Source organism: Callospermophilus lateralis, chromosome 7, assembly GCF_048772815.1.
Source record: "Callospermophilus lateralis isolate mCalLat2 chromosome 7, mCalLat2.hap1, whole genome shotgun sequence".
Lineage (NCBI taxonomy): Eukaryota > Metazoa > Chordata > Mammalia > Rodentia > Sciuridae > Callospermophilus > Callospermophilus lateralis.
Window position 1 is genome coordinate 61,615,907 of NC_135311.1, and position 26,956 is coordinate 61,642,862.

A 26,956-nucleotide genomic window follows, 5' to 3' on the forward strand; every position below is an offset into this window, starting at 1 on the left:
AATAATTAACATTTTTTGAGGACCTTCTGCAGACAATGCGCTGAACATCTACAGAAGATGAACATATCAAGACCCTTGTCCTCAAGAAGGTCGGTGTCCAAATTCCAGCTCTGTATGAGGTAGACTGGGTGGCTTTGGGCACACAACCTCTCCAAGCCTATTCCCTGGCTTGTGAAGCAGGATAAGACTTGTCTTGCTTGGTATAAGAATTAGAGGTAATATACAGTCAGCTTGTTGGATTCTTTTCCTAAGATTGGGCTATTATTAAGAAAAAGATATTCAACGTTGAGCTCCTCCTACCCATCCCTTTTCCATGTATACAATGTCTAGTATACATCAGGTATTAAATTAAGGGTAATTACTATTGCTACTAATTAATTGTTAATATTAGTACTGTTATTGCCAATTATTAATACATCATTGTCATTATTCTCAATATGGCCAGTGTTAAAATGCTTCATGGGAACTGGAGCTGTCGCTCAGTGGTAGAGCACTTGCCCAGCACATGTGAAGCACTGGGTTTGATCCTCAACACCACATAAAAATAAATAAATAAAATAAAGGTATTGTGTCCATCTGCAATTATTTTTTTTTTAATGCTTCATGGAAGAAAGGAGAACTAAATGTGACCCCGAAGGAGGATTCGGACTTAGAACCTCACTAACAACCTGCATTCTGTCTCCTCCTGTGTCCATAAGAGGTTGCTCATATGTCTGTCATTAATTCTCCAGAATCCCTAGACACACCTTTCACAGGGCTTTTTAACAGGAAATACAGTCCTCAGGGACTGGTGTGTGTGTGTGTGTGTGTGTGTGTGTGTGTTGTGCACATTGGAAGTTAAAATAAAAGCAGCACTAACACATTCCTTCAGGCATTAACTGCAATCTACACAGCCTCAGGACTCTGCTTCTTTGAAGATGCAAACCCTGACTTCTTTGTGCCATTCTGATCTAGCAAACAGTGGGTGGAATGACAGGCGCTTTGTTATCCTTGGTTCAATCTGGGGGCTTTGAGCTTGCTCCCTTAAATGGGGCTGCTGAAGGCCGGGGCCACTTTACTGCCCTCAAAGGAATTTAAGAAATTTCTTTGATCTCTAAAGAATCCAGATTAACATGCCTTATTGGTGGGCAAGGAGACTTGCTATGAATTCTAGTATCTTAATTCAAATGCTTTCAAATTCTTATCTTTATACATAGTTTTAGTTGTAGATGGACACAATACCTTTATTTTATTTGTTTATGTGGTGCTGAGGATCAAACCCAGTGCCTCACACATGCTAGGCAAGCGCTCTACCACTGAGCCCTAGCCCCAGCCCAAAATCTTACTTCTTAAAGTCACTGCATTTATTAATTCCATATAGGTCACCATATATAAATCTTTTTCTTTTCCCCCTCAGCTCTAATTTTTCTAGAAACCATAAAATTATTCTGAGTTAATAAATTTGAATTGTAGAAAAGATTTTTACTTCTTCAGCCTCACCTCTTCTCTCCCTTCCCCACAAAACTTTTTTCTCAAGTGTCTGTTCTGCTTTCTGTAGGAAAATCATAAATTACATCATAACACTTAAAATGTATTGATACTTGTTACATTCTAGGAATTAGTAAAATTCCTCACTTTCTTTATTTCATGTAATTTTCTCAGTAAACCTCCCCCATCATAATTAATATTGCTATTCTATTAAGTACGTTGCCCAGAGTCACACAGCCAGTAGAGAGAGCTAAAACTTGAATCCAGAAAGCCAATGACTATTCTCTTTTTCACCATTATTATTTATTCAAATTTCTGGAAACCTTCATGAATTATCTATATTCCTTGAGGCAGTCCAGATATCTATATTCCTGAAGACTGAGTAGCTATTGCATTTTAAATAAACTTTCCATGCAAACAGTTACAAGCAAACAGGAAACAATGTCTAGATTGGCAGCTGACCGGGTTACCTTCTTGATCTAGGGGCACTGGAAAATGGAATGATCAGTCATGGGATGGGTGTTTTGTCCTTTTTAGAAATAAGGGAAGGGGCAATGAGGCCTAGCTGATTTGGGTGATAGGGACAATTACAGCTTAATGCCCTTAGGGTGGCCAAATTGCCCTGGGAATTTCCAATATTTTACTGCTGAAACCAAATTTTATAACTCATCTAAAAAAATTCTTAAAATGTTATCCCTCCAAAATCACTAGATTCCAGATATCAAAGTATGCATGTGTCAGGGCTCCAGGCAACAGTACCATTGGGGAAGAGGGTTATGGTGCAGGAACTGCTGAGTTTGAGAAATCAAGACGGAGGAGACCTGGAGAGATGGACTTGTGAGCTTTTCAGGGGCAGGACGAAGTGCAAAGGTGGATGCATGAGCTGAGGGATCATCTTTTCCATCCACACCATACCCAGAGGAAAGGTTTCAGAAGTCACATGTCGCCCTAAGAAGTTTGTTTGGCTCCAGCCCCACTTCCTAAGTTTCTGAATTCTGCAATCATTATCTTCCCAGTGAATAACCCCAAAGCCTTCACTCTAATGCAGCAGATCTATATAACATTTGCATGCAATCTGATAAGAAATCTGGGGTGAATGATGGTCATGGGTGACACTGTCCCAAAGTACCTGTGATTTCTGCCTGACAAGCAAAGAGGGGAAGGGCAGCATAACCATGATCAACCGAGATGGTGGGGTAAGTTGAGCTAGGTGATCTTGGGTGTAGGCTTCCTACTCCTTTGAGGTCGCCAAAGCTGACATCTCAAAGTGGCAATTCTTCAGTAGTCACTGACTAAGAAGAGGTCGTTTGGTAATATAGGAGATGTCATGGTTATCACAATGATTTGAATAGTGTTGCCAATATTTAGTAGAAGGAATGAGGATATTAAACATCCTACAGTGATGGGACCTTCAACACAGTGAAAAACCATCCACCCCCTAGTGAGTCCTTACCTTCAAAATGGTGCTTGGTTCTGTGTCAGGTGCAGAGTTCTGCACAAACAATCTGAGCTTTATTTTTGAGGAACTTTTTTGAAAAACACTGATAATATCATCAACATCATCCTGCACAAATGCATACCAAAACCAATGGACTCAATAACACAACTCTTGGTGTATTACAATGATCCCGGATGCAATCTGTACCCCTGTCTCTTTTCTTTCATTCTACATAAGTAAGGGTTTGCTCTATAATACCAGGAGACAAAATTCTCACGTATAAGTTTCCATCAGCAGTTCCATAATAGTGTACGATCTTCTCATATAATGTACTTTCAAGCCTGCAGACTTCTCAGAATAATCAAAAGACCCTAGATGTACATGAAAACTTAATAAGGCTCTGCTCCAAAATAATTTTTCAGTCCTATCTTTTGGGTAGACATTTTATGTTGTGTTTATTCCAAATTTAGCCTGCACAAATTACACATGAAAAAATATTTCATTCTCAAACATTCTGAAATTGTTTCCAAAGTGGAAAATATTTACTATGATCAAACTTGTAGAAGGCAATTAGCTTTAAATGCTCACTTTTTTTTTTCAACTACGAAAGGAATAAACGAGTTATGGAAGAATATGGATTTTATGACCAACAAGAATCTGCATTTTCTGAACACTGATGTGTTTGAAGACTCCCTTCTCTGGTATAAAATAAATTTTTATGCCATGAGTTTTTCCTCAAATAACACTGCGCTAAGCCGATTAAGAGCTATGAAATCTCTCTGCTAACCCCTCCTCTCCATCTCCCAATCATCTGAGCACCCTTCAGTTCTAAACTTCTCCATTCCTATCCTTGCCCAGGCTCCTGAAACTTCACCTTTTACCTCTATATATGTCACCTAAAACTACATATTCATTTCTGACCTCTCACCAAATGCCCAGTGTCACATTTAATATTGCCCAACATGCGTTTCGCATGAAGGTCCCGTCTCCCTGCCAACAGACAACATACCCAAATACCACCTCTCCCTTATTCCCTAGTTCTGTCAATTCCTCTTGACTCCGTTGTGTCCTTTCCATGGACAGAGAGATTGAGGGAAAGAAAGGGAAAGTGGGAGAATAGATTTTAGGACAACTTTAATCCATAATATCTTGTTATCAGCAACTCTCTCTACCATCCCATAACAAAATAGGAAACATCTCTGGGGCTAGATGACTCTTGTATCCCTGGAATCCACAATTAAATAAATGGTCAGTAAGGTGGGCAGTGATGAAATAGTAATCTTAAATTTCTTTGGATGGTGGGGAACAATAACTTAAATAATAAATAACAATGGGACAGAAACCCAACTTAAACCAGCTTAAGCAAAATCAAATTTATTAGCTTATTTGTAACAGGGGAGCCTAGATTTTGACACTGCTGGACTTTGGGCACCCAGACAGTGTCATGAGAGCCATGTCTCCTCCCTCTTCTTCAGCTCTGTTTTCCTCTGGATTAGTTCCATTCTCAGGCCAGTTCTCCTCAACTTCGGCAGACATCCCTCAGCACTTCCTATTCTGCAACATCACTGGAAAGCAAGCTCCAATTTCCTATTGTTGTTGCTAAAGTTCAGGAGCTGAAGCTCATTTGCCCTGATTATCCAGCTAAGCCATGGGCTCACTCCTAAACCAACTACAGACCAGCTGTTCTCATTAAATAGCTTTCAATCTAGTCCCCAAGAGCCAGTCAGTGGGGTCAGCCCCAGGCAAAGCATATGGACTGAGGATGGAGGAAAAGTGATCCCCTAAGGACGGCCAAGGTGATGGTACAGAAGAAAGAGAGGTGAATGCTGGGCTGGCCAACCCAAGAGGTGTTCCCCATGGCTCCTAATAACGATACCTACCCTGTGGGATTGTGGTAAAAATTAAATGGTAAGGATTTGAGAAGTCTGAACACCAAAAGCAGCTATTTCTAAACGTGTTCTTATTGTTAAACACAAAGTTCTCCTTTTCTGCACAAAAGACTTAGCATGCACAGACAAAAAAAAAAAAAAAAAGCCAATAGCCACTGCCTGGGCAGCCACTGGTCAAGTGAAGTCAGCCTGCATTATGTGGAGAGGCTGGTATGGTAGACAGGACATTGGCTTTGAAGTCATGCAGATGTGGATTCTGGTTCTGGCCCCGTCTTCTATTGGCTGTGTGAACTTGCATATAGCTCTTAGCCTTTTTGGGCCCCACTTCCTCCAACTTTGAAAAGAGATTAAGTCACTTTCTTGAACCTTCTATGACTGTTAAGATGCCATTTGCAAAGTACCTGTGGTGTCTAGCACAGGGTAGACAGATGGTCAATAAATATCAGAAATATTGGGCCCTTCTCACTCTGCTCCCTCCATGACTCATTGTTTTGCTTTATTATTATTGAACCCCAATAAATTAAGGCATCTTAATACTGAAATGGGAAACCCAGAAAATATTTTTAATAAAGAGGCACAAGCCAAATCAATTTTTTTTTTGTATTGCCATTTAGGTATTTTCTAAATAGTCTCATTGGTGGGGGAGGGAGATTTGGAAATGGAATCAGGAGTTTGCATTAAATATCCATTAACCTGGACCATGAACTTTGGCTTCAGATGGGTAGTTATCGCTCTCCTGGACACACCAACTCAAACAGCGCACAGGCAGACCCAGCCAGCAGTCATGGAGTTATGAAATTATCCTCCCAAGGTGTAAAAACTGCTGTTTTTAAGGCAACTTGTGAGTCAGCAGCGGGAGTGAAATGTGAGCAGGGAGACGGTCATCGATAAGGAAGGAGTGACTAAAGGAACAAGCTTTGAGCACGCCTCTGTAGGGGTATGTTCTGTGGATCTTGGGTGCAAAGCTGGGGAGTGAGGACAGGCAACCTCAAGACTGTAAAATCATAGCTGTCTTCCTGAAGGAGCCTGGGAGGTACCCCAGAGAACACCCACGCACTCCTTTCTGCTGATTGCTTCTTTCCGCCCTCAAATCCTTTTTTGTTCCAAGAATCATTCTCTGGGTAGAATATCTACTCACTTTCCTCATTGCTGCCACTTTCCCCCCTAAACCACATGCCAAGGCTCAAGAACATATTTTTCCCCCCTCTCTGCCTCCCTAAATTTGCAGAACTACAAAAACCTGCCTTAGGAGGTTGCATGATTCTCTCAGCAATTCCCAAAAAGATTCAGGCCCATGTATTTATAAAAGCAGTTACAAAAGGAATTCCATGGATTCTTCAGCTGGGTGCCAGTGTAAACAGATTTCATGCATGATGGATCACCATGGGCCTGGTGAAAGCACAAATTAACCATCTTCTTTTTTCTGCCTTCAGTTCAAGCTGGCTCCCCACCTCACACTGTGCCCCCAGAGCATCACACGCTAACACATAACACATGCAACTTTCTGAGCCTGCGGAGGACAAGGCAGCAATCATACTGCAGGTTTAATAATAAAAATATCTGACTCACTCAGAGGTCCAAGGCTAACCAGATTGGAAGCTCCTAGAAGGCAGGAGCCTCATCTGGGTTCTTTTCTCCTCCTCCACAGTCAGCACCTTGCTTCGAATAAGACTTATTAACCACTTGGTTGTTGCTGAAATGCTGACTTGGTCAATTTGGGGTGAATCTTTAACTTTGGCCAAAATGCATGTCCAAAGTTAATAAAGTTGTACTGATTCAGCAGATTCAAACCCAGATCCTGTTGGGCCACTCTGTATTTCTAACTGGAGACCTCCCCGCTGTACCTGACCAAAGAAATACCCTGGCTGAATGGATAAGAGGTAACTAACTGCCAGTCCCAAGGCCCAAGACCTAAGGAGGACAGGAGGGAAAGCAAGAAGAGAGGGATTAAGAAAAAGATCCAGAAAGAGGGGCTGGAGAGAGGTAGGTAGGTAGAGAGAGATTGGAGCAGAGAAGGCACACAGAACAAGAGGGAAAGAAACAGAGACGAATTCAAGTGGGGCTGAGGCAAGATGGTAAAAAGCACAGGAGGGATGGATGACTGCCATTCCTTAATTTGTCCTGATTATTGAGCACCTACTCTGTGCAAGGAACTATGGTAGGCCCTGGAGGTACCATGGTAAAGGAGACAAGCTCTTTCCTCCAGAGGTTTATATTTTTTTAATTTTTTAAATTTGTTCTTTTTTTAGTAATACATGGCAGTAGAATGTATTTTGACATACATACATGGAGAATAACATCCTGTTCTTGTGGCTGTACATGATATGGAGTTACACTGGTCATGTATTCATATATGAACGTAGGAAAGTAATGACCGACTCATTAGGCCATCTTTTCTATTCCCATCCCCGTTTTCCCTTTATTACCCTTTGTCTAATCCAAAGTATTTCTACTCTTCCCTCCCCCACCCACCCTGAGAAGTTGATAGTCTAATGGAAAACAGTGATAAATATGTAATAATAAAGCGCGTTGAAGAAAAATAATGCAGGATGTAGGTGTCCTCTCAAGTGGAAGCAAGTTTCACTTAAAAGTCTTTTGACTCCTAGCTCAGTGTTAACGTGAAAGATGAAATGCACAAGACCATTCAGGAAATGCTTCTATTCTGGCTATTTCAACAGGGAGAACATGCACAGAGGAGAAATGTCTCAAAGCAAAGGAAGGGACCCCAGTGAACAAAGGTGTTATCCTTCAGTCAGTCTTAGGAAGGACTGAGGAAGAACTTACTCAAAATATTCAAGGGCAGGGCAGTCCTTTGAGGTTTGATTTGGAATTCAAAAGGATGGAGGGAGGGCTTCAGAAAACAGAAGTAGGGGGGGATTCCTTAAGCTCAGGTAAAGTTTAACTTTGTCACTAATATCCGGCCACTTCCATTGTTCTGAGAGCTAAGAATGGAAATTTCTCTGTTCAATTGCTTATCACCTGCTCCATAACTTGGAGTTCCTTCAAGTGGCACCCAGGAGCCTTTGTGATCTGATTCCTTCCAGTTCCCAATGGGTAGAAGTAGGGAAGCACCTGGAACAAAAGACAGGAAGGATTCTTATGGGCCAGCCCAGCCCATCACAGACCTTCTACAGACCTTCCATTGGCCAGAATTCAGTCTCAGTCACACTTAAATATAAGGAGCACCCTGGAGTATAATCTAGCTCTGTGCCAGGAAGAAGCAAAAATGGAATTTAGGGTCACAGCTCCTCATCTTTGCCACATCTGCTTCTCTCTCTACAAATGATCTCCTGCTTTCTTCCTGGCCCTACTCTAATTACATGGCTCCTTCATCCTTCAGGAGTCATTTAGGCATGCCTTTCCCTAGTAAATCTCCTTGACCACCAATGTGGTCAGGTACTCCCTTCTGTAGCACCCAGAGATATCTTGCACTAATCACATATCACCACTGTATCCTGTCATATGCTCACAACTCCTCCACAATAGATTATTGTGCACCTACTCTGATTATTGAGCACCTACTCTATGCAAGGAACTATGGTAGGCCCTGGAGGTACCATGGTAAGGGAGACAAGCTCTTTCCTCGAGAAAGATTCATTAGGCCATCTTTTCTATTCCCTCGAGGACCTTGGCATGAGAGACGATGTCTTTCATCTCTCCATCCTCAGAGCCTAGCACTGTCTGGCACTGAGTAGATGTTTGGCATTGTCTGCCAAATAAATGTGTGGCCCTGGCTCTGAGTTCTAAACTACCAGGATCCCCAGGTGTGGCCCACAGGGATAATTTCAACTAAACGCTATACACACAGAGTCCCCACAGTGACTCTGTTATGAGTCTGCATGGAACATCTTGGCCTGAATTATTCTCCCACTGGGACCCCCAAGAAGAAATTTAGTTTTGCCAGTGTTAGAGATGCAAGGAGAACTCTGATGTCATATTTTGAGTTCAGCTCACTAACCATCTTTAAGAGCATAATAAACCTGTAAAGAGAAAGGAGAACTGTAGCCTCAGCTTCCTGGCAGGTAAGGAAGGAGGGTGACGGATGCCCATTGTGTGAACTGGACTAGGGCTGCAGCAGGTGGGCTGGAATGGATCCTGTTTGCATAGTATCTGGCCAAGTCAAGTAAACAGTTACATAGTGACACACACCAGTACCGCTTCCATGCTCCCCGCATTGCTCTGAGCCGCTTTGAGTCAGGACCAAAGACAGTAAAATCTTATTAAAGCAGGAGAGAAAGGCTGAGTCACTTCCATAATGACTGGCTCACAGCAGGAATCGTCACCAATCCTAAGAATGAGAAAATGGAGGCCTCTTTTTATGTGGAATTATTGGCTGGTATCTTGCCTTTACAACTTTTGAAGAAAGAATTTATGGCTCATATATCTAAGAACAAATAATCCAGGCAAGTTACCTCATGGTGGATGAGTAACCAACAGCAATGTGACCTAGCAGAGAAAACAGCTACCTGTTATCTCCTACCACACGGGGGTGTTGAGCAGGGTCTACAGCTCTGGGGTCTTCCAAGGTCCTCCTGCTATCTTGAATACTCATGTTTCAGGTCCATTAGAGCCAAATGGGTGAGAAAAGGAACAAAAATAAACATATTTCATAATCTTAAATTGTTAGCAAGTTCTATAAGTAGGAATATCAATGCATTTTTAATCATAGGCCTTTATTTACTTCTGTTCTTCTAGTTCCTCCCAGAGTCTTTTGGAAGGTCTTGGAGTATGTCTGAAGGCACAAGGACAGGCCTCTTTAAGGGTGCTGTCCTCAGGACAGTTCCCAGAGGCCTCTGTTCTCTGCAGCTATCCTCACAAGAGGGGGAAAGCACGCCATTCTCTCTTCTGTGGAGTTGTAGGTATTTGCATCTGTTCTGCCGGAAGATGGAGCTGCTCAGGTGATGACAGCTAATACTTACAAAAACTTAAAATTCACTAGGCATTAAGTTAGGGGGTTAACATCGCAGGTCTTGTTTAATCTTCACAATCACTCTATAAAATAGACATCACACACGTCACTGTAGGTGAGAGACATACCAGTGGAGAAGATGCTGAGAAATTCAGATCCAAACTAGAATCAGACTGACGACATCCATCTATCTAGAAGCCCTGGCAAAAACAAACCTCTGAGTTCCATCATCAGTAGTGGTTGTACTCTTGGGAGCTAGCACAGCCTCTTCAGATTTTATTTTAGTCTCTGGCATTTGTCACCACCCCTGCTGTAATCATTTTAAGCTAAGCTATCATCTCTCACCTCAACTACAAATAATCACTGATATAACTGAGCTCTTCTTAAGGGCCAGACATTGTTCTAAGCCCTCCACCAACCTCTCCTCAGCTCACTTTGCTCCAGCCACCAAGGGCCGCTTGGGTCTCCTAAGCTCACACCAGGCTTGTTCTCACCTCAGGATCTTTGCACATATTGTTTCCTCTGCCTGTTGTCTATACTTTGCCTGGATCATCTCGCGAGTCTATTCTTTACTTAATTCAGGACTCTTGTAAAATGGCCCCTCCTCCAGAGAAGCTTTCCTGATCTTTCCACATAAAATAAACCCCAATCCTCACCCACCATTCTCTGTGCCACTATTATCCTATGTCTTTCCTCACAGTACCTAATAGTTCTCAAAATTATAGTTCTTATTTATTAAGGTAGAGAGATTCATCAATCCTTAAATATAGGGCTGGGGTTGTGGCTCAGTGGCAGAGCGCTTGCCTCGCACATGTGAGGCACTGGGTTCGATCCTCAGCACCACATAATAAATAAATAAACAAAATAAAGATATTGTGTCCATGTATAACTAAAAAATATTTTTTAAAAAAAAGATTAATTAATCCTTGAATATAAACAGCAACTTTCACATCCTCAACACCAAGTCTCTAGGGCTAGAAGAGAGCCTGGCACATAGTAGGAGCTCAATAAATACTGGCTGAGTAAATGAATGAGCAAAGGATGTGGCGAGCAGGGCCACTTTAGCACCAGCCCCAGGCACACAGTCAGTCCTCAGTAAGATCAACTAAGCAGAAAGGATGAAAGGAGAAGAAAGGAGAAGAAAAATTCTGTCCAGAATTCAATTTAACAACATTTATTTGATGATTTTTTAGTTCCAACCATGTTGACACATTCTCTCATTTAATTCTCACTTTCTGTGAAATAGGCAGTTTAAGCAAGAAAGGAGAAATACATGAATGGTGGCCTAAGACATTTGTAGCGATTCCTTGAGGTATTCTTTATCTGAAACAGGAAAGAGCTTATCTTAATGCGGCCCAAACCACAAGAATTTTGTGTTTATTTTTTATGATTCAGCTGCATTAATCCTACAGACTATTTGTGTTTACTTTTACTACATCTCCAAGATAAAAGGTTCATTTCTACCATCCACTACTTCTTAATTAGCTTTTCACATCTCCCCAGTGTAGTGATCCAATTCATTAAATACATGAGTTTCCTTGTCAATTTTTTTTTGTGGGAAAGGACCTGAATTTTTCTAAGGGTGTGTCTAAACTAAGATATCATGTTATAATAGCATTAAAACAACATTTTCGTCACTTGATCATTTTAATCACATGCTGGAGCAGTGGTCCAAAAGTGTACAATACTCAAAATCTGCATAGTGTCCTAATCTGAAATCCTAACGAATCTTAAAAAAAAGCAAAAAAAAAAAAAAAAATACCTTTCAAAAATTTTCAGGAGTCCTTCCAGTTAAGGCTAACAGAACCTGGCCTAACACTTAGCTGATCCTCTTTCTTACTCAAACTCCTTCTAACCTCAGATAACATGACATGTTGTTAGAAGCACCCACTAACCCCCCAAAAAGGAGTTTCTTCTGCTTATTAAGAGCAAGTACTCTTCAGAGGGTAGGACCCCCTCCTTGTCTCCTTGCCCAGCAAGGCACAGCTATTTGATTAGTTTGTGGTTAAACCTGAATTTACAAAATAAAGATGTGCTACTACACGGTTTTACAAACCAGGGGAATCTAAAAGAGTCTGGTCTCTGAACAGCGTCCCAGTTTATATAGGAAATCCAATCTAACAGCTCCCCATTATACTGATGGGTCAGTAGTGAGCCTGAAGGGCCCCTTCTTTTCCTCCCTTTGTGCACCAGGGGAAGCCCATGAAGTGGGGTTAGAATTAGAATCCTATTACAGTTGAGCACCCTAATTAAAAAATCCAAAATACTCCAAAATCTGAAAATTTGGGGGCACCAAAATGATACCACAAGTGAAAAATTCTATACCTGACCATGGGTCACAGCCAAAATGTAGGTGCACAAAAATGTATAAAGTTACCTATAGGTTATGTCCATGAAGTGCAAAAGAAATAAAATTAATTTCATGTTTAGATTTGGTCCTATCCCCAAGATAGCTCATTACATATAGGTAAATATTCCAAAATACAAAAAATGTATCTTTTTTTATTTAAACACTGATAGTTCTAAGCATCTCAGATATGGGATACTCAACCTGTGGAGCTCAGGTTCATTTAGGGTTGAAGGAGCCCATGGCCACTTTTCAGAAGTGTCAGGGAGCTTCAAGGGATGGTAGTACTAAAATAATAAAGGCTTAATAAGAGACACTTAACTCCTGAACAATGACAAGATAAGGGAAATGGTAAACCAACGTCATCACTAGAAGATATTTTGAGGATTCATTTCCTGATTCTCATCCACCACAGAGTCCTGGACACTAAGCTTCGTAAGAGGAAGAACTCTTCACCTTGAAACTCTCCTGCTGCATCCACCAGTGTCACCCCTTCACTTAAACAACTGCTCTCCTCATTATCAACTCACACTGCTCTGAACAATTTACTCCTGGAAAATAAATGTCTAGACTGAAAGTTGAACACAGGCAGGTGTTTTTAGTGAAATGAGCTCTCGTTGGCACTACATGTTATAGTGTATGACATAGTTTGATCCTCAGCCCTGAGCAGGGAAATGTTATAACTGTTATTGGAAAATCAAGGCACGGAGGAGCAGAAATTTTGCCCAAGTAGCAGCAAGAAGAAGAAATGGAACTTGAATTCTGATCTTTAGACATCACATTACAAGTAAGCAAGACTAAGCAAAGCAAGCCTAAGCAAACCCAACTCTCTCCAGGTTTGAGACCTCTAATGTCAACAGCAAATATGGGTACCGCATTTTATAGTTCACAGAACATCTTCAAACTCTTGTCCAGGAAACTATACAGAGAAAACTAATGTCTAACAGGAGCGTTATGGGACAACAACTATTGGGTGCATTGAAGGCTTCGATAAGTAGCTAACAAGCTTGGGTAGCTTCAAAGGGCAAGGGCAGAATTCAGAATGACCCAATAACTGGTTTTCACAATAACCTTCTCCAGTCAGCAAAGCAGATGGGACCTGATACGTACTACACTTGTCTCATAAAGCAGTGGTTACACAAAACATTTGAGCAAATCTTCCATCAAAAATGTTCCACACAAATGTTAAGTCTCTCAAGGGATATGACTTAAAATACTTGAATATTTTGTTCTGAAATACCTCTCTCCTTGACGGTCCCCGACAAATGGGATGTCACAGTGTACCTCCACTAATCTTTCAAACCTAAGTTCTAAGTATTCAAAGTTACTGTTTTAAATAATAAAAATAATAAATACAGTTAAATTTCCCTCAAATCTATTTTGTTTCTTTCTATGAAAATGAAAAGAAGGTCTTCTTTTATCCAGTGAGTCTCTAAAATTCTCAAATCATTGGTAACAAGTGAAATGTTGATGTGACTTTTGTTTTAAATTGTCAAAATGTTTTTCTTTTTCAATCTTCCATGCACCATATTTTCAGTGGGTGTCAAAAAAACTTGACATATTTTCTGGAGTAAAATAAAGTATATTCCCAATTCTTATGGCTTCTTGGGAGAATTGAACGTTATTTAAATGACAGAGGAATTCTTCTGACAAATCTCTCAGATATTGGAATACTACAGGCGGTAATGGCAGAGGACATGAGGGATGTGGTTATCTGCTGACCAGTCACCCAGCCTGCGTCCTTCATTCCCTGCAGGAAAGTCTGGCTTTACAGATGCCCTGGGCCTGAGCAAGGGAAGCTCCTTCCCCTCCAGGTCATTCTCCTGCTTAGCTTCTGTGGTCACCCTGCTCCTGGGTGACTAAGGCTAAGCCTGAAGCACCGAAGAGAGGAGTTGTACCTGGGCTAATCACTAGAGCCTCCTTCCCAGTGGTTTGGCTATGGGTAGCCTATTGAGAAGAGAAAGGAACAGACTCATTCTCCACTTTGAGTTTTTCCCATAGAAATTTGCTATCTTTCCATGGAAAACTGGAAATTTTTGTCTTTTGCCTTCTTAGAAAACACTGCCTGTTTAATATTTTTAAATATTTTTATTATTATTATTATTATTATTATTATTATTATTATTATTTTAATGGAACAAATGGAGCCGGTTCAGTTGAGCATGCCTGTAATCCCAGAGACTTGGACGGTTGAGACAGGAGGATCACAAGTTTGAGGCCAGCCTCAGCAACTTAGCAAGATGCTGTCTCAAAAAATAAAAAGAACTGGGGATGGAGCTCAGTAATAAAATGTCCCTAGGTTCAATCACCAGTACCAAAAAAACAAAAACAAAAAGAACAAAGAAATCCCACTATGTCATCCCCTTTACAAATCTTTTGATGACTCCCTACTTCCTACATAGTAAAAGCTGCAATCCTTGTTGTGGTAGTATGTAAAACCTGCTACGAACTAGCACAGACTATTTTCTGAGTATTCTCTCTCACCTCATTACACCTCCACCTCCATGTCCACCCATGTCGATTCTTAAGACACCGCACACACACACACACACACACACACACGCACACACACACACAATCTCCAGAACTCCAGGAGTTCTAAACTGATAACTTTTCCTTAGGTCCCCTCTGCTTTTTCTTGCTTGTATTGTGAGCTTTCTTTGAGGTGCTCTTTGACCAATTCCCCAAGTTTCACCGAGATACTCTAATCTGGGAGTCTACAAAATGAATGTTTCACCAACCACTTGCTTTCAGGAAGCTAAGACAGGAGACCTGCTACTGTGGCAGGGTTCACCAGTACCCAAAATTTGGGGGGATAAGAGTTGTGTAGTATTGTAGCAATGGACGTAAGGAAAGAGTAGGCTGGGTCATCCTGTATGTTGTCCCATGGGCTTCCTGAGAGATCCTAGCAGCAAGAACTTGGAGATAAATGTCTGGGGACTGAAGAAGAAACACTAGCTAGCCCTCAAAATATAGATGCCCTGACTTGGAGCCAACAGCACTGCCAAGGGCATTACTTTGTGGGAGCTGTGAATTGCTTCTGAAAGCACCCTAAGGAATCAAGAGTCAGATTTAAATGAATGGCAGCTCCTAAAATGTAAGGCTGGTCCATGATAATCCCACTCAAAGTGAGACTATTCCTCACCTTTCCCTTCTTTACCTTTCATGGGCCAGGCCCCCAGGGACTAGGGAGAATCTAATCACAGAATTCTCCACAGCTGGCTTCCAGCTGGAAGACCCATTAGGGAGGAAGAGAGGTTCAGAGTTTTAATTGCTCTCTTGGACCAAATATTTGAATTGCTAAATTAAGTCAGTATATACTGTTTTAAGATTGCAGAATTGTCCATATACCTAAGAATAAGCAAAACATCTTGGTCTTGCTGGAGTTTTTATCCAACAGCAGGGAACTATCAACAATAGTAAGCAGAAAATAAAGGAACGCTGAGAGGCTACAAATAAATATGCTTTTTTCTTACCTTACGAGTCTGCTTGTACAACACTGGCAGCTACAGTTTATATGTTAAGCTCATGTAAACACAGCTGCCCTGCAACAAATCAGTAAGGTCTCCAGTGTCACATCTGAGGAAACCATTCTGAGCTTCACATGACATGTGGGATGTGCCTGCCCACGTCGGGAGACAAGGCAAAGGGAAGGGGGACCCACTATCTATGAGGGGAGAGAACCCTCACAATTTTTCCTTTGGACTATGTTTTTTTCCAAACCACTAGAAGGTCTAGCAAGAAAGCCCCTGACATAGTAATCCTGAGAGCCACGGAGGTTATAATATTAGACCCAACGTGCATCAAAGCATTCACTGGGTCCCTCATGTAAAGCTTTCCTTCTGGGAGTATTGTTCATACTCCTGTTTGTGAGATACATACATACGTGTATATATATATATATATATATATCTATATCTATAGATATATAGATATAGATATATATAGATATAGATATAGATATATATAGATACAGATATAGGTATAGATATATAGATATAGATAGATATAGTTAGATAGATATAGATATAGATAGGTAACTTTATCTTCTCCTTAGAGAAAGGTGCCCCATACCTTTAAATTGTCTTCACAAAAGAGTCATGAAAGGAATCCCTATTCTTCCCAAGTTCCTCAACTTGTTATATCTTTAGACCCTAACTCTATGTGACCTTGTTCTAGTGAGAAAGCACTATGGCTGCCACCATCAGGTAGCCCCTCAGAGTCACCTAGCCAGGTGTGAGCAGCACATTCATTTTACATGAAATAAAGTATTGTTTTAATTAGATTAAAACCAAAATAAATTAAGAGAAAAATACCCATACTTGCAAGGAGCTATAGGGCACATGGTCATTATATATGCTGGGGCTGTGCCACTGATACAGACTGATGCAGGTTTCTCATTTTATTTCAATAGCTCCTGAGGGGAAATACTCCAAACTCCAGATTTTGGTCTAGTAGGATGGAATTTAGGGGAGGAGAAAGGAATCCATACTACTCCCAGTTTGAATGAGGGAGTTGCTTGTGGGGAGATAATAGAAATACATACTCTTTTGGAAAGGCATACTATGATAATAAACAAAAAGATACCAATTGAAGTATCACATCCACAGGCACCTAGTGTCTCTGTTCCTTTCTTTCCACAATATATTTTAAGTGACTACATTCATTAATCCAACAGACATCCACCAAGCTAATGGGATAAACACTATTAAGTTTGGTAATAAATAAGGTACAGCTTCTGCCCCTAAGGAACTCACAATCTAATGGGCAAGACAGTTGGCACAGAAAAGATCTAAAGGAGAACATGGCACTTTGGCTCCCCAGGAAGCAGACTCTGAGGCAGGGCCTAGCATCCAGGTTTCCCTTGCAATCAACATCTCTAGAAGGGAAGAGAAGAAAGCAGAGTGGACACAGATGTTACGCTGGGTCTGATGAGCCTCAGAAACCCCACGGTTAGCTCTACATCAATCAGTCATAGAAATGAGCTACCCAGAAAGCGGAATGACAGGTAACTGGGGTGATCCCTGAGAGGTTGACAGCTGATGGCTATTTACCCACAGAACTTCTAGCAACTAGGGGCAACAAATCCTTCAAAAAAAGAGGATCTGAGTGATAAATCATAGTGCCATGTGTCCCAGAGTGCTCTGAGAGCAGGTAAAGGAACAATAAACCATGGGAAGAACATGAAGACTTTACTGAGAAGACTCTTAGAGGATAAGAGCTTTCTGGATTGCCAAAGAGGGAAGTAAATTTAAGATGTGGTTCATATGGACTATTGTTGCCTGGTGGACTGGGGAGGGTATCTTCAGAGGAAAGTGAGAAAAGGTAATTCCCATATCACTAGGAAGACCTGACTTTGTCCCCTCTTCATTCTTTCTGTGTAAAGCCAGGAAGCCCCCAGAAAGTTCTATAAACACTAGATGAATATAAATATATGAACAAACAATAGTAAGCTACTGTGGCCAGAAAAATATCAAATCGTAATTGGCTAGTGAGCAATTCAATATGATTTATAAACCTGGAAACACCAGTTAATAAACATTATAACTTACATAGCTGTATATCTTACTTTTTTCCCAGGGCAGAAGTTTGGTAACTGCCGTGGATATAGAGGAAAGGGTGAGTGCTTTAGACCAGACAAAGCCAGGACCCAGGCCTGACTCAGCAGCTCATTTCTGCATGATCCTGGCCTATTCTCTTCACCTCTCTGGATTTCATTTCTGTAAAGCTAACATCCACTTTCAGAGTTGTTATGAGACTTAAATAATGTTTATAAAACTATGCAGTCTGTAATGGGTCCCTGGTACCCATCTCAGATGCCTCATTAGAGCTGCAGGGAGTGACCTCAGCCTGCTTTAAGCCCATTGTTGTTTTCTGTCATTCTCTCTTAAAATACATCATTCCCTCTAGAGTAAGCCGAAGGACACTTTTGTATGTCCACAGTCTGTTCCGACAAAGCCAAGAGCTGGTAATGAAGAGAGGCTGGGGAATAAGTGGCCTCATTCTTTCTCATCTTGCAGAATCTGGACTGGGGTTAAGACGGTTGCTTAGTGACGGTATTAATTCATGGGGGTGAACAACAGGCCCAATTCTCCCCCTCCCATCAGGAGAGAAATGCCACCATGCCAATCAGAGCTCTTGTTTCCGGAGATTCTTTGGGTGCTTTTCCCAAATGAAGGGTTTATTCTGAGGTAAACTGGGGACATTCCTCTGGTGGGAACTACCTCTAAAATGAAAGAAGAGCTATGCAATGCGGGGTTGGGGGTGGGGTAGATGGAAGCTGTAATTTGGGGCTCCTGCCTCCTCTTTTCATGTAGCAGATTATTCTGGAACCCAGGCAGGATGACCAAAGAAGACCTGCACAAACGGGCTTCTGTTTTACGCTTGGCAGAGAGCACATGGTCGCTTTTTCTCTTAAGTCTTTCTAACTTGCAACCATTGTGCTGCCACGATGACGGGAACTAGGTTCCTGAGCCTTTCAGAACTGGGGGTGAGAGAGATGAGTCAGAAAACACCAAATGATGGTGACACCTATAGTGAGTGACCTGTGAGTTAGGAATTTCTGAACTGTTCCCATTGAGCTGGCTTCCCAAAGCTATATGGTCCACTCCTCAACTGGAAGCCTGGTTGCCAACTGCTGTTGCAGATTGAAACCAAGAGTCCCTAATGGATTTTCCACAAAAAAGACTGAAAGACAGGAACTTGTGATATTTTAAGAATATAGATTTTTCCCAGTTAGCAGATTCAAATTGCTTTTCAAGGTAGAAAATCACAAAAACAAAAATCACTAGTCGAATCAATGTATTTTAAATTCTTCTCTAATGCAGGTTTCCAATTAAGAGAACTCTTATTAAGATTAAAAAACATAAAGGAATCAATTGTGCAACAAAAATCCCACATCGAAAATAGAGGGAAAGCCTCTGAGAGATATCCAGGTAGTGGTTCTGTCCCTCATAGTGCTGGTCTCCAGTAAGTAGGAGTATGGGCACTTTTGACTCATCCCATGTACAGGGACAGAATTTACAGCCCTCCCTGACTGATACCAGTCTCACCAAGTGAGCTGAAACTGCCCTAAGTTTCACAGTTGCTGCTTAAGTCTTTTTTTTTTTTTAATCCTCAATAGTCAACTATGCAAAATGGAAGTATAGTCTACAGCATTTTTCTAGTTGCCTTCTCTTTTTTTATATGTATATATATTTTTTAGTTGTCATTGGATCTTTATTTTATTTATTTACATGTGATGCTTAGAATCGAACCCAGGGCCTCACACATGCTAGGCAAGTACTCTACCACTGAGCCACAACCCCAGCCCTAGTTGCCTTCTCTTACTGGCCAGAGATCCAAAATGAATTCTTGAGGAATTCCTCATTCCCCTCCTAACAAATCTGGGAGTTCAGCCACCTCCAGGGCTCTCCACTGGGGAGACCATCTGCTACAAATTGTGAACTGAAACCGGAAATGAAAGTGCTGAAATTCTCTGGGCCCCAAAGGAGCACCCCCCTCCTAAAGCCAGGAGACCAGAGGAGGCCATGAGAGTGTAAGATGTAATTATCTCAGTCTGGTAACTTAGAATACTGAAGTCTGGAATATTTGCAGTATTACTAATGAGTTATCCAGCCCCATTAACATAGAGAATCCATAACAAATAATAATTTTTTATCCATAATAAAAAAGCTTCAGTGGAAAAAAAATGGAAGAAGTGTATGCATCTGTTATGGTCTTGCTCTTTTGGGTGCAATAAATGTCATCTTCACTCAAAACAATGGAGGTATATTTTAAAGAATGCACAAAATCCCAGGAAAAGAGACAAAATATTCAGGAAATGTTCTCAGCCATTCTTTTTTTCTGCCTTTCTATCTTTTGCAGTTCCCTGCTGGGTTTTATTTTCCCTCTTGGCTTACTTAGGGTATTAACTCCCTGTAGCTTTGGGTGTCATGAAATGGACAGCATGATCTCAGCTTTGTCTGCTTTTGAATGTGTTCCCTTTTGAGTTCAGTACCTAGTACTAACTTTGATCTCCTGGTATTTTCAGTTGAATTTCTAAGTTCATCATTTTGAGCTAGTTCATGTCATAAGCTGCTGGATAACCTATTTATCAACCCAAGTCAACAACGCATCCTAAGTTATTTCCTATGGCTGGAAGATGGCTTTGGAGAGGGAGCGCAAAAGGATGGATCTTATGTATCAGATACAACTCAGAGTTGCCCCCTTTAGCAGAAGCACCTTAGCAGAAGCACTTTAGCAGAAGGTATGATGCTTAATGATGCTCTTGGCTTCTGTTGACCAAGACAGTCTCAGTTTTGGGCAATCTGCATCGAATAGGCAAACATATTAGAAAATTATTTCATTTAGCAGGAAATCTGTTCGACATTTCAAGAGAACAGACTTAGATGAACCATGAGGTACATTCAGTAGTCAGTGAATTTCAAGTTTTTGTGGAGGCCCGCTCTGAGCAAGATGCTGGTTTGGGAGATCACACGGAAATTAATATGCTAGCAAAGTGTCTCAGCTTTTGATCCCAAAGTATTGGCACGACAGGAAGAAACTCTGTATCTCTCCTTGGAACACAAGGAAATTCAGAGAAGATGACCTCTGTGTCAGGGTTAAGGGAAAGAGACTGTTGCCTTTTCAAAGTCAAGAGTCTGGCTGGAGAAGAGCTTCTCTCTGTCCCCCATCATGCTGCTGTACAGAGGGCAGTGGGCCAGTTGAGAGACTTGAGGCCGTCTCTACTTTTCCATTTCTCCCACTCACACATGCCCTGTGCCTTCATCAGATGATTTCATCTACTTCTGAAGGGAGGGAGGTTTGGCTATGACCGTTTGTTCCTTAAGAAAAGTCACACTTGGGGACTCTAAATCTTAGGCTCCTTGTAATGGTTTTACTTTCACAAACTGTTGCCTGACCCAGGAAAGAGTATCTTTGTGCTCCTTAGAGGGAGCGATGGATAGATAGCTATCAGTATTGAAATAGGCCATCACTGTTGGGGGACTGAGGGTTCCTGAAATGACACTGAGCATCCTATTGGATGGAAGCAATGGTGTCAGATTCAAGCCAGCGTGAGAGAGCAAAGTGTTTCCTTGTGGGGGGGAAGCTGGTTGGTTACCCAGAAATCCTATGGCCTTGAAAAGTCGACACTTTTGAAACTTGAGGGTTCTTCATTTAGGAATGGTTCCTATGTTATTATTGTTTTAAATATTTTAAATTATCAGAAACAGCTCTAAGTCCAGATTTTTTAAAGTAACATTTAAAACTTTCATAGCTACATTAACTCAAGTGAGAAAGCAAACGTGTGATTTAGCCAGGACAGGAACTATTAACCCCATTTGCAAATGTGGAAATTTAAGGTAAGAGAAAAGAGAGGACTTGTCTCATATCTAGTACATAACAAATTTCAATGATTTTGAATTCTTATTTAAAATCCAGGGCTGTTCAACTACACTCTTCTATCTCTATTTTATAGGTCGTTTAATAGCACATTTACATAAATTGAAGTTAAAAATGGTTTCATTAAAATATAGAAGAAAATTACTTCATATGGCTGCTAACTTGTCATTAAATAAGGCTAGAGAGAGAAAAAAATGATAAGGTACTTTTTCACCCCCTATGGCTTAGAATATGAAACCTGCTATACAAAAAAAATTATACTATAATCATCTGTTTAAGGATTTAAAATCAAAATTTTCTGAGGCTGGAGGATTGCAAGTTTGAGACCAGCCTTAGCAATCTAGTGAGAGCTTTAGCAATTTGGTAAGTCTCAAAATAAAATTAAAAGAGAACTGGGGGTGTAGCTCAGGGGTAGTGCGCCCCTGGGTTCAGTCACACACACACACACACACACACACACACACACACACACACCACACATGCACGCGTGCAAATTAAACTTTTCCTTCTTGGCAAAATATAGATTTTTATTTGAAAGAATTTTTAAAGGGCCTTGCTTAAAGCTTTACTAAGGTTCTTGGATATATAACAACCTCTCACATTACATCCTAGTAGCCTTCAATATTAGTAAAGAAAAGTGAGTATTTTGTTTTCTTTCAAACATAATTTTAATTAGGAAAAATAATTACATTTTGACATTTTTAAAGACTCAAGCATTTTAAAACAGTCTTAAGATATTCCTTCTGATGAGCTCAAGATATGTCCAGATTCCCACATTATTACAGAATAAAATAAGATTCCCACATTATTACAGAATAAAATAACTTTTTAAACCAGTTTTGTTTTTATATTGAAAAAAATAATCATTAATTTATTTGATTTCATGTCTTTTTGATAGTCTCTTATTAATAATAGTGACCAATCAGTTCAAAAAATAAAGAACAAACAGAGCACTTCAAAAATTGCTAGCATGGCAGAGCTCACGAGACCTTCTTGTAGCCCATGCTCTGACATCCTCACAGCTGAGCTATTCCAGTTGCCCTTTAACATCAGGTGACTCTAAGAAATCTCACATTGCTAACTAAAATACACAAAGCCCCTGCCAATGGATAATCAGCACTGCAACCTTGCCATAAAAGAACATGTACTTTCCTGAAATCTTTGTGAACAAAAGAAATAGTTAACTGATGGTTCATATGACCCCAGGAAGAGCACCTTGAAAAGTCCATGCTTGTCAGCAGTGTCCCAAAGCCATAATACAGCAATCTGTGAACCATTAGTCCTCAGATATCACAAACACTTGATTGTGTTTACTAAGGATGCCATCATGGAAATTTTTGAAAAGTCTTAAAAGATTTTTCTCACAACACAAATTACAAAATGCAGAAAGGGCCAAAACACAAATGAGGGATGTCAGACTATAATCAGAAAAGACTTCTATATCTAAGGAACTAAGAGTCACTTGTTTTCCAGACATCTTTAAAAAAAAAAAAAAAGAAAAAAAGATTTCTAATGAAATGAAATATACTTAAAAGGTATTTGTTATTCATACACAATTTAGTGAGTTTTTATAAAGATTACAATTGTATAACCAGCCCTCAGAACAAAAAAAGCCACCATCACACCAGATGATACCTCCTCACCCACTGGATAATTTCTACTCTACCCTGATTCATGTCCCTTTTCTTGAACTTTATGTAACAGGAATCATGTAGTGTATACTCTTGTGCCCGGCTTCTTTCACTCAACATTCTGTTAATGAGAGTCTGCCATGTTGGTTGCATTAGCAGTAGGCTGTTTATTCTAATTGCTGTAACGCATTCCATTGTGGTGAGTATGCTCTCAGATTATTCATTCTGTTATTGATGGACATTTGTTTAATATGTTGTGGAGCAAAATTTGTTGTCAGAGTTTGGAAGTTAAAAAAAAAATGCCTTGTCAGGTATTTTGATTACAGCAATGGAAAACTTATTAACACAATATTGATTAATATTATATTATAATATAGTTATGTTATTACTAAATAATTATATACTATGCTTAAATTTTTGTAGATGTTTCCTATCTGGAATGATGGGACACAATGAGTTAAGGAGATAATTATGGTCATGTGAAGTCATAAGGGTGGGGACTTAATTCAGTAGGACTGGCAAATACTTAAAAGAAGAAGAGTCTCCAGGACTATGGGCACACAGAAATAAAAGCTTTGTTCTGGCACAGTGAGAAGACAGTCTTCTGCAATCAAAGAGAGTATCCTCAGGAGAAATCAAATTTTCTAGCATTTTGGTCTTAGACTTCCAGACTCCAGAACTGTGAGAAATTAAATTTCTGTTGTTAAGTCATCTAGTCTGTGGTATTTCATCATGGTCTCCCAGGCTGACTAATGTGACACTGATGGTCAACAGTAAAGGGGTTGCTGAAAGCAGGCTTGCCTGGGCCTAGGGACGACATAAGGAGCTGACACAAGGTCAAAATGTAAATGGAATTTTCAAGTTAATCGGGTCCAAACAAGCAAAAAGACAAAATATTTGTGAAATTTACAGACGGCCAAAAACAATTTATCTTTTTCTGTGGTTTATCAATTTGTAATCCTTTTAATTGCCTTTTTTCATTGGTGGTTTTATAAAAGCAAACATCTCATAAAACTCACCTTTTAAAAACAGAACAAATATAAACCATTTGGGGTTTAATGTTTTCACTGTTTAGAAAACAATAGTTTATGTGAAGGAAAGGATAAATGACACGGAAAGAATCTACGGAGGCACATCAGTGGAAATAACAGAGTATGGACCTCTGAAATTTTCTCCATAAAAGCAATGAGAACACCAGAAAAAAATTATCAGAATTAACTTTCTCAGAACTCTGGAAATTATTCAAAGGCTTATAGCAGTAAAATGAGCAATAAAATAATAAAATAAAATTTAATAATAGCAATTATATATTAAATATAATTATTTAATAATAACATAAGTATATTATAATATAATATTATTCAATGTTGTGTTAATAAGTTTTCCATTGCTGTAATCAAAATACCTGACAAGAACAACTAAGAGGAGAAAAAGTTTGTTTTGGCCTCACAGTTTTAGAGATTCAGTTCATGGCTTTATTCAAAAAGTTGTCATTTATCAGAAACAGCAGCAAGTCTTATGAGATTTTAACTTTCTCTATCCCTGTTTTCCCCTCCTCAAATCAATGATAGCCTTGAAAACCAATAGCCTGCAATACAGTGAATACCAACATCCTGGCAATCACTGGAGGGGATATAATGGGGTTAGAGCTCCTTCAAAGTCCCATCCAAGAGAATTAGCATTATTTTGCTCTCTGGTGGTTCATAAAAATATTTTACTCAAAAACTGTCTTTATTTGAACTGACTTGGAGCATACCCAATGTGTAGGCACTTTTCCTAGAGGCATTGGTTGGGAACTCTACAGTTGCTTAATATGTTAAGTAATAGTTGAGTCAAACAGTAGACTAACTAAAAAAGTTAAAGAGAAAATCTGAGACTTGAAATTTCTTTAAGGAGCTTTGAAAATTTTTAGTATATTTCTGGGAATCTAGAAGGCTATATGCATCCCTGGGCCTGTGCATATACTAAAAAAACACCAGGAAAGTCCTTAATTTCTCAGCTTTGCTTGACTTTGAGGTTCTGCACAAGCAAGGACAAGGCAGAGTTAGAAACTTCTGGCTGAATGTTGAAGGCTTGTTCCAAATACTCACACAGATTTCTTTACCAAAGACAGCAAAGCTTATTGGTCTTAGATATTTAATGAAATTTCTGTCCAATCATTATTGACCACTAAATTCACTGAAGAGTCTAGTAACCATACATTACAAAGGATATAAACTTGACAGAATTAATTCAGAATCAAACCAACAATAATAATAAATCCAGGGAGATAGGAGAGCATCTGATTTCCAGAGTTGTCAAGTTTTTTTTTTTAATGTTCAGGTTTTTTAATGTCTATAAAATTATGAAACATGCAAAAAGAAAAACATATCTGGAGGAAAAGCAGTCAATTGAGACTCACTAGGAGAATAATGTTGGACTTATTAGACAAAGGTTCAAGTTATATATTCTAAACATATTCAAAGAACTAAGAAAAGAAAGTATGAGAAGGATGTCTCACTATATAAGGAGATAGAAATTATTGTGTTTTTTAAAGACCCAAATAGAAATTCTGGAGTTGAATAATACAATTACCTAAATAAAAAATTCACTAGAGTTCAACAGCAGGAGTTGAGCGGGAAGAAGATAGAATTGATAAACTTTAAAATAGGTCAATTGAGACTATTTAGTCTGAAGAAGAGGGGAAAAATAATAAGAAAATAAATAAATAAACAAAGCCTCAGAGATCCGTGGGACACCCTGGTGGTAGTTAGCAGAAGGAAAGCAGAAAAAAGAACAGAAAGAATATAAAGAAATAATGGCTAAAAACTATCCAAATTTTATTTTTTAAAACCATTAAGCTACACATTTGAGAAACTTAAAATAACAATGAAAAACTCTAAGTAGGATAAGCTAAAAGAGATTCACACTTAGACAGATTATGATAAAATTACTGAAAAATAAAAATAGGGAATCTTGAAAACAACAAGAAAGAAGTGACTCATTATATACAAGACACTATATTTTACAAGTGTTCCCCCCCCCCCAAGGCCATGTGTTAAAGGGTTGGTTCCTAGCTTATGGCACTATTGGAAGGTGGTAGAACTTTTAAGAGGTGAGGACTAGTTGGAAGTCTTCCAGCCATATGAGGGCATGCCCTTGAAAGGGATATTGAGACACTCACCCTTCCTCTTTCTCTTTTTTGCTTCTCAGCCTCCAAGAGTTAAGCAACTTTGCTCTAATACATGCTCCCACCATAATGTACTGTCTCACCACAGACCCAAAGGCAACAGGGGCCAAGTACTATGGACTGAAACCATGAAGCAAAGTAATCCTTTTCTCCTTATAGAAGAATATACTGAGATTTATCTTGGCTAACACATGTGGGATTCTCAATAAGAGTTATAGCTGATTTCTCATCAGAACTTATGGATGCCAGAAGGCAGTGGATGACATATTCAAAGTTATGGGTCAAGAATTCTATCTCTGGGGGCTGGGGTTGTGGCTCAGAGGTACAGCGCTCGATTATCATTCGTGAGATGCTGGGTTCGATCCTTAGCACCACATAAAAATAAAATAAAGATATTGTGTCCACCTATAACTGAAAAATAAATATTTTTTGAAAAGAAGTCTACCTCTAACAAAACTATACTTCAAAAATGAAGCAGAAATTAAGACATTCACAGATAAATAAAAAACAGGATTTTTCAGAGCAAACCTGCTCTACAGAAGTTTCTAAAGGGAGTCCTTCAGACTGATATAAAAGGACACTAGACAAAAACTCAACACCAGAAGAAGAGATAAAGAGCACTGGTAAAGATAAGTACATAGTAACACCCATAAGAATGGGACTCTAACTAGAATAAGATATTTTCCATGCTTGTCTAATTATATCCAAACAGATTCTGCTAT

General features: G+C 39.7%; 1 long non-coding RNA gene across 13 annotated transcripts in view; it reads right to left on the minus strand.

The window, feature by feature from the left end:
* The window catches only part of LOC143405104 (uncharacterized), a 74,402-nt gene that overhangs the window by 24,362 nt on the left and 23,084 nt on the right, over nucleotides 1-26,956 (minus strand). Inside the window, exons 1-3 of one of the 13 annotated variants that reach the window (XR_013091963.1) lie at nucleotides 9,261-10,682; nucleotides 8,944-9,082; nucleotides 7,774-7,866 (exon numbers count right to left, since the gene is read on the minus strand). The exons of the other annotated variants lie outside the window; for them this stretch is intronic. This is a non-coding gene — a long non-coding RNA (uncharacterized LOC143405104). Of the gene's footprint in view, nucleotides 1-7,773; nucleotides 7,867-8,943; nucleotides 9,083-9,260; nucleotides 10,683-26,956 lie in introns of those variants that run through there. 13 annotated transcript variants of the gene reach the window in all.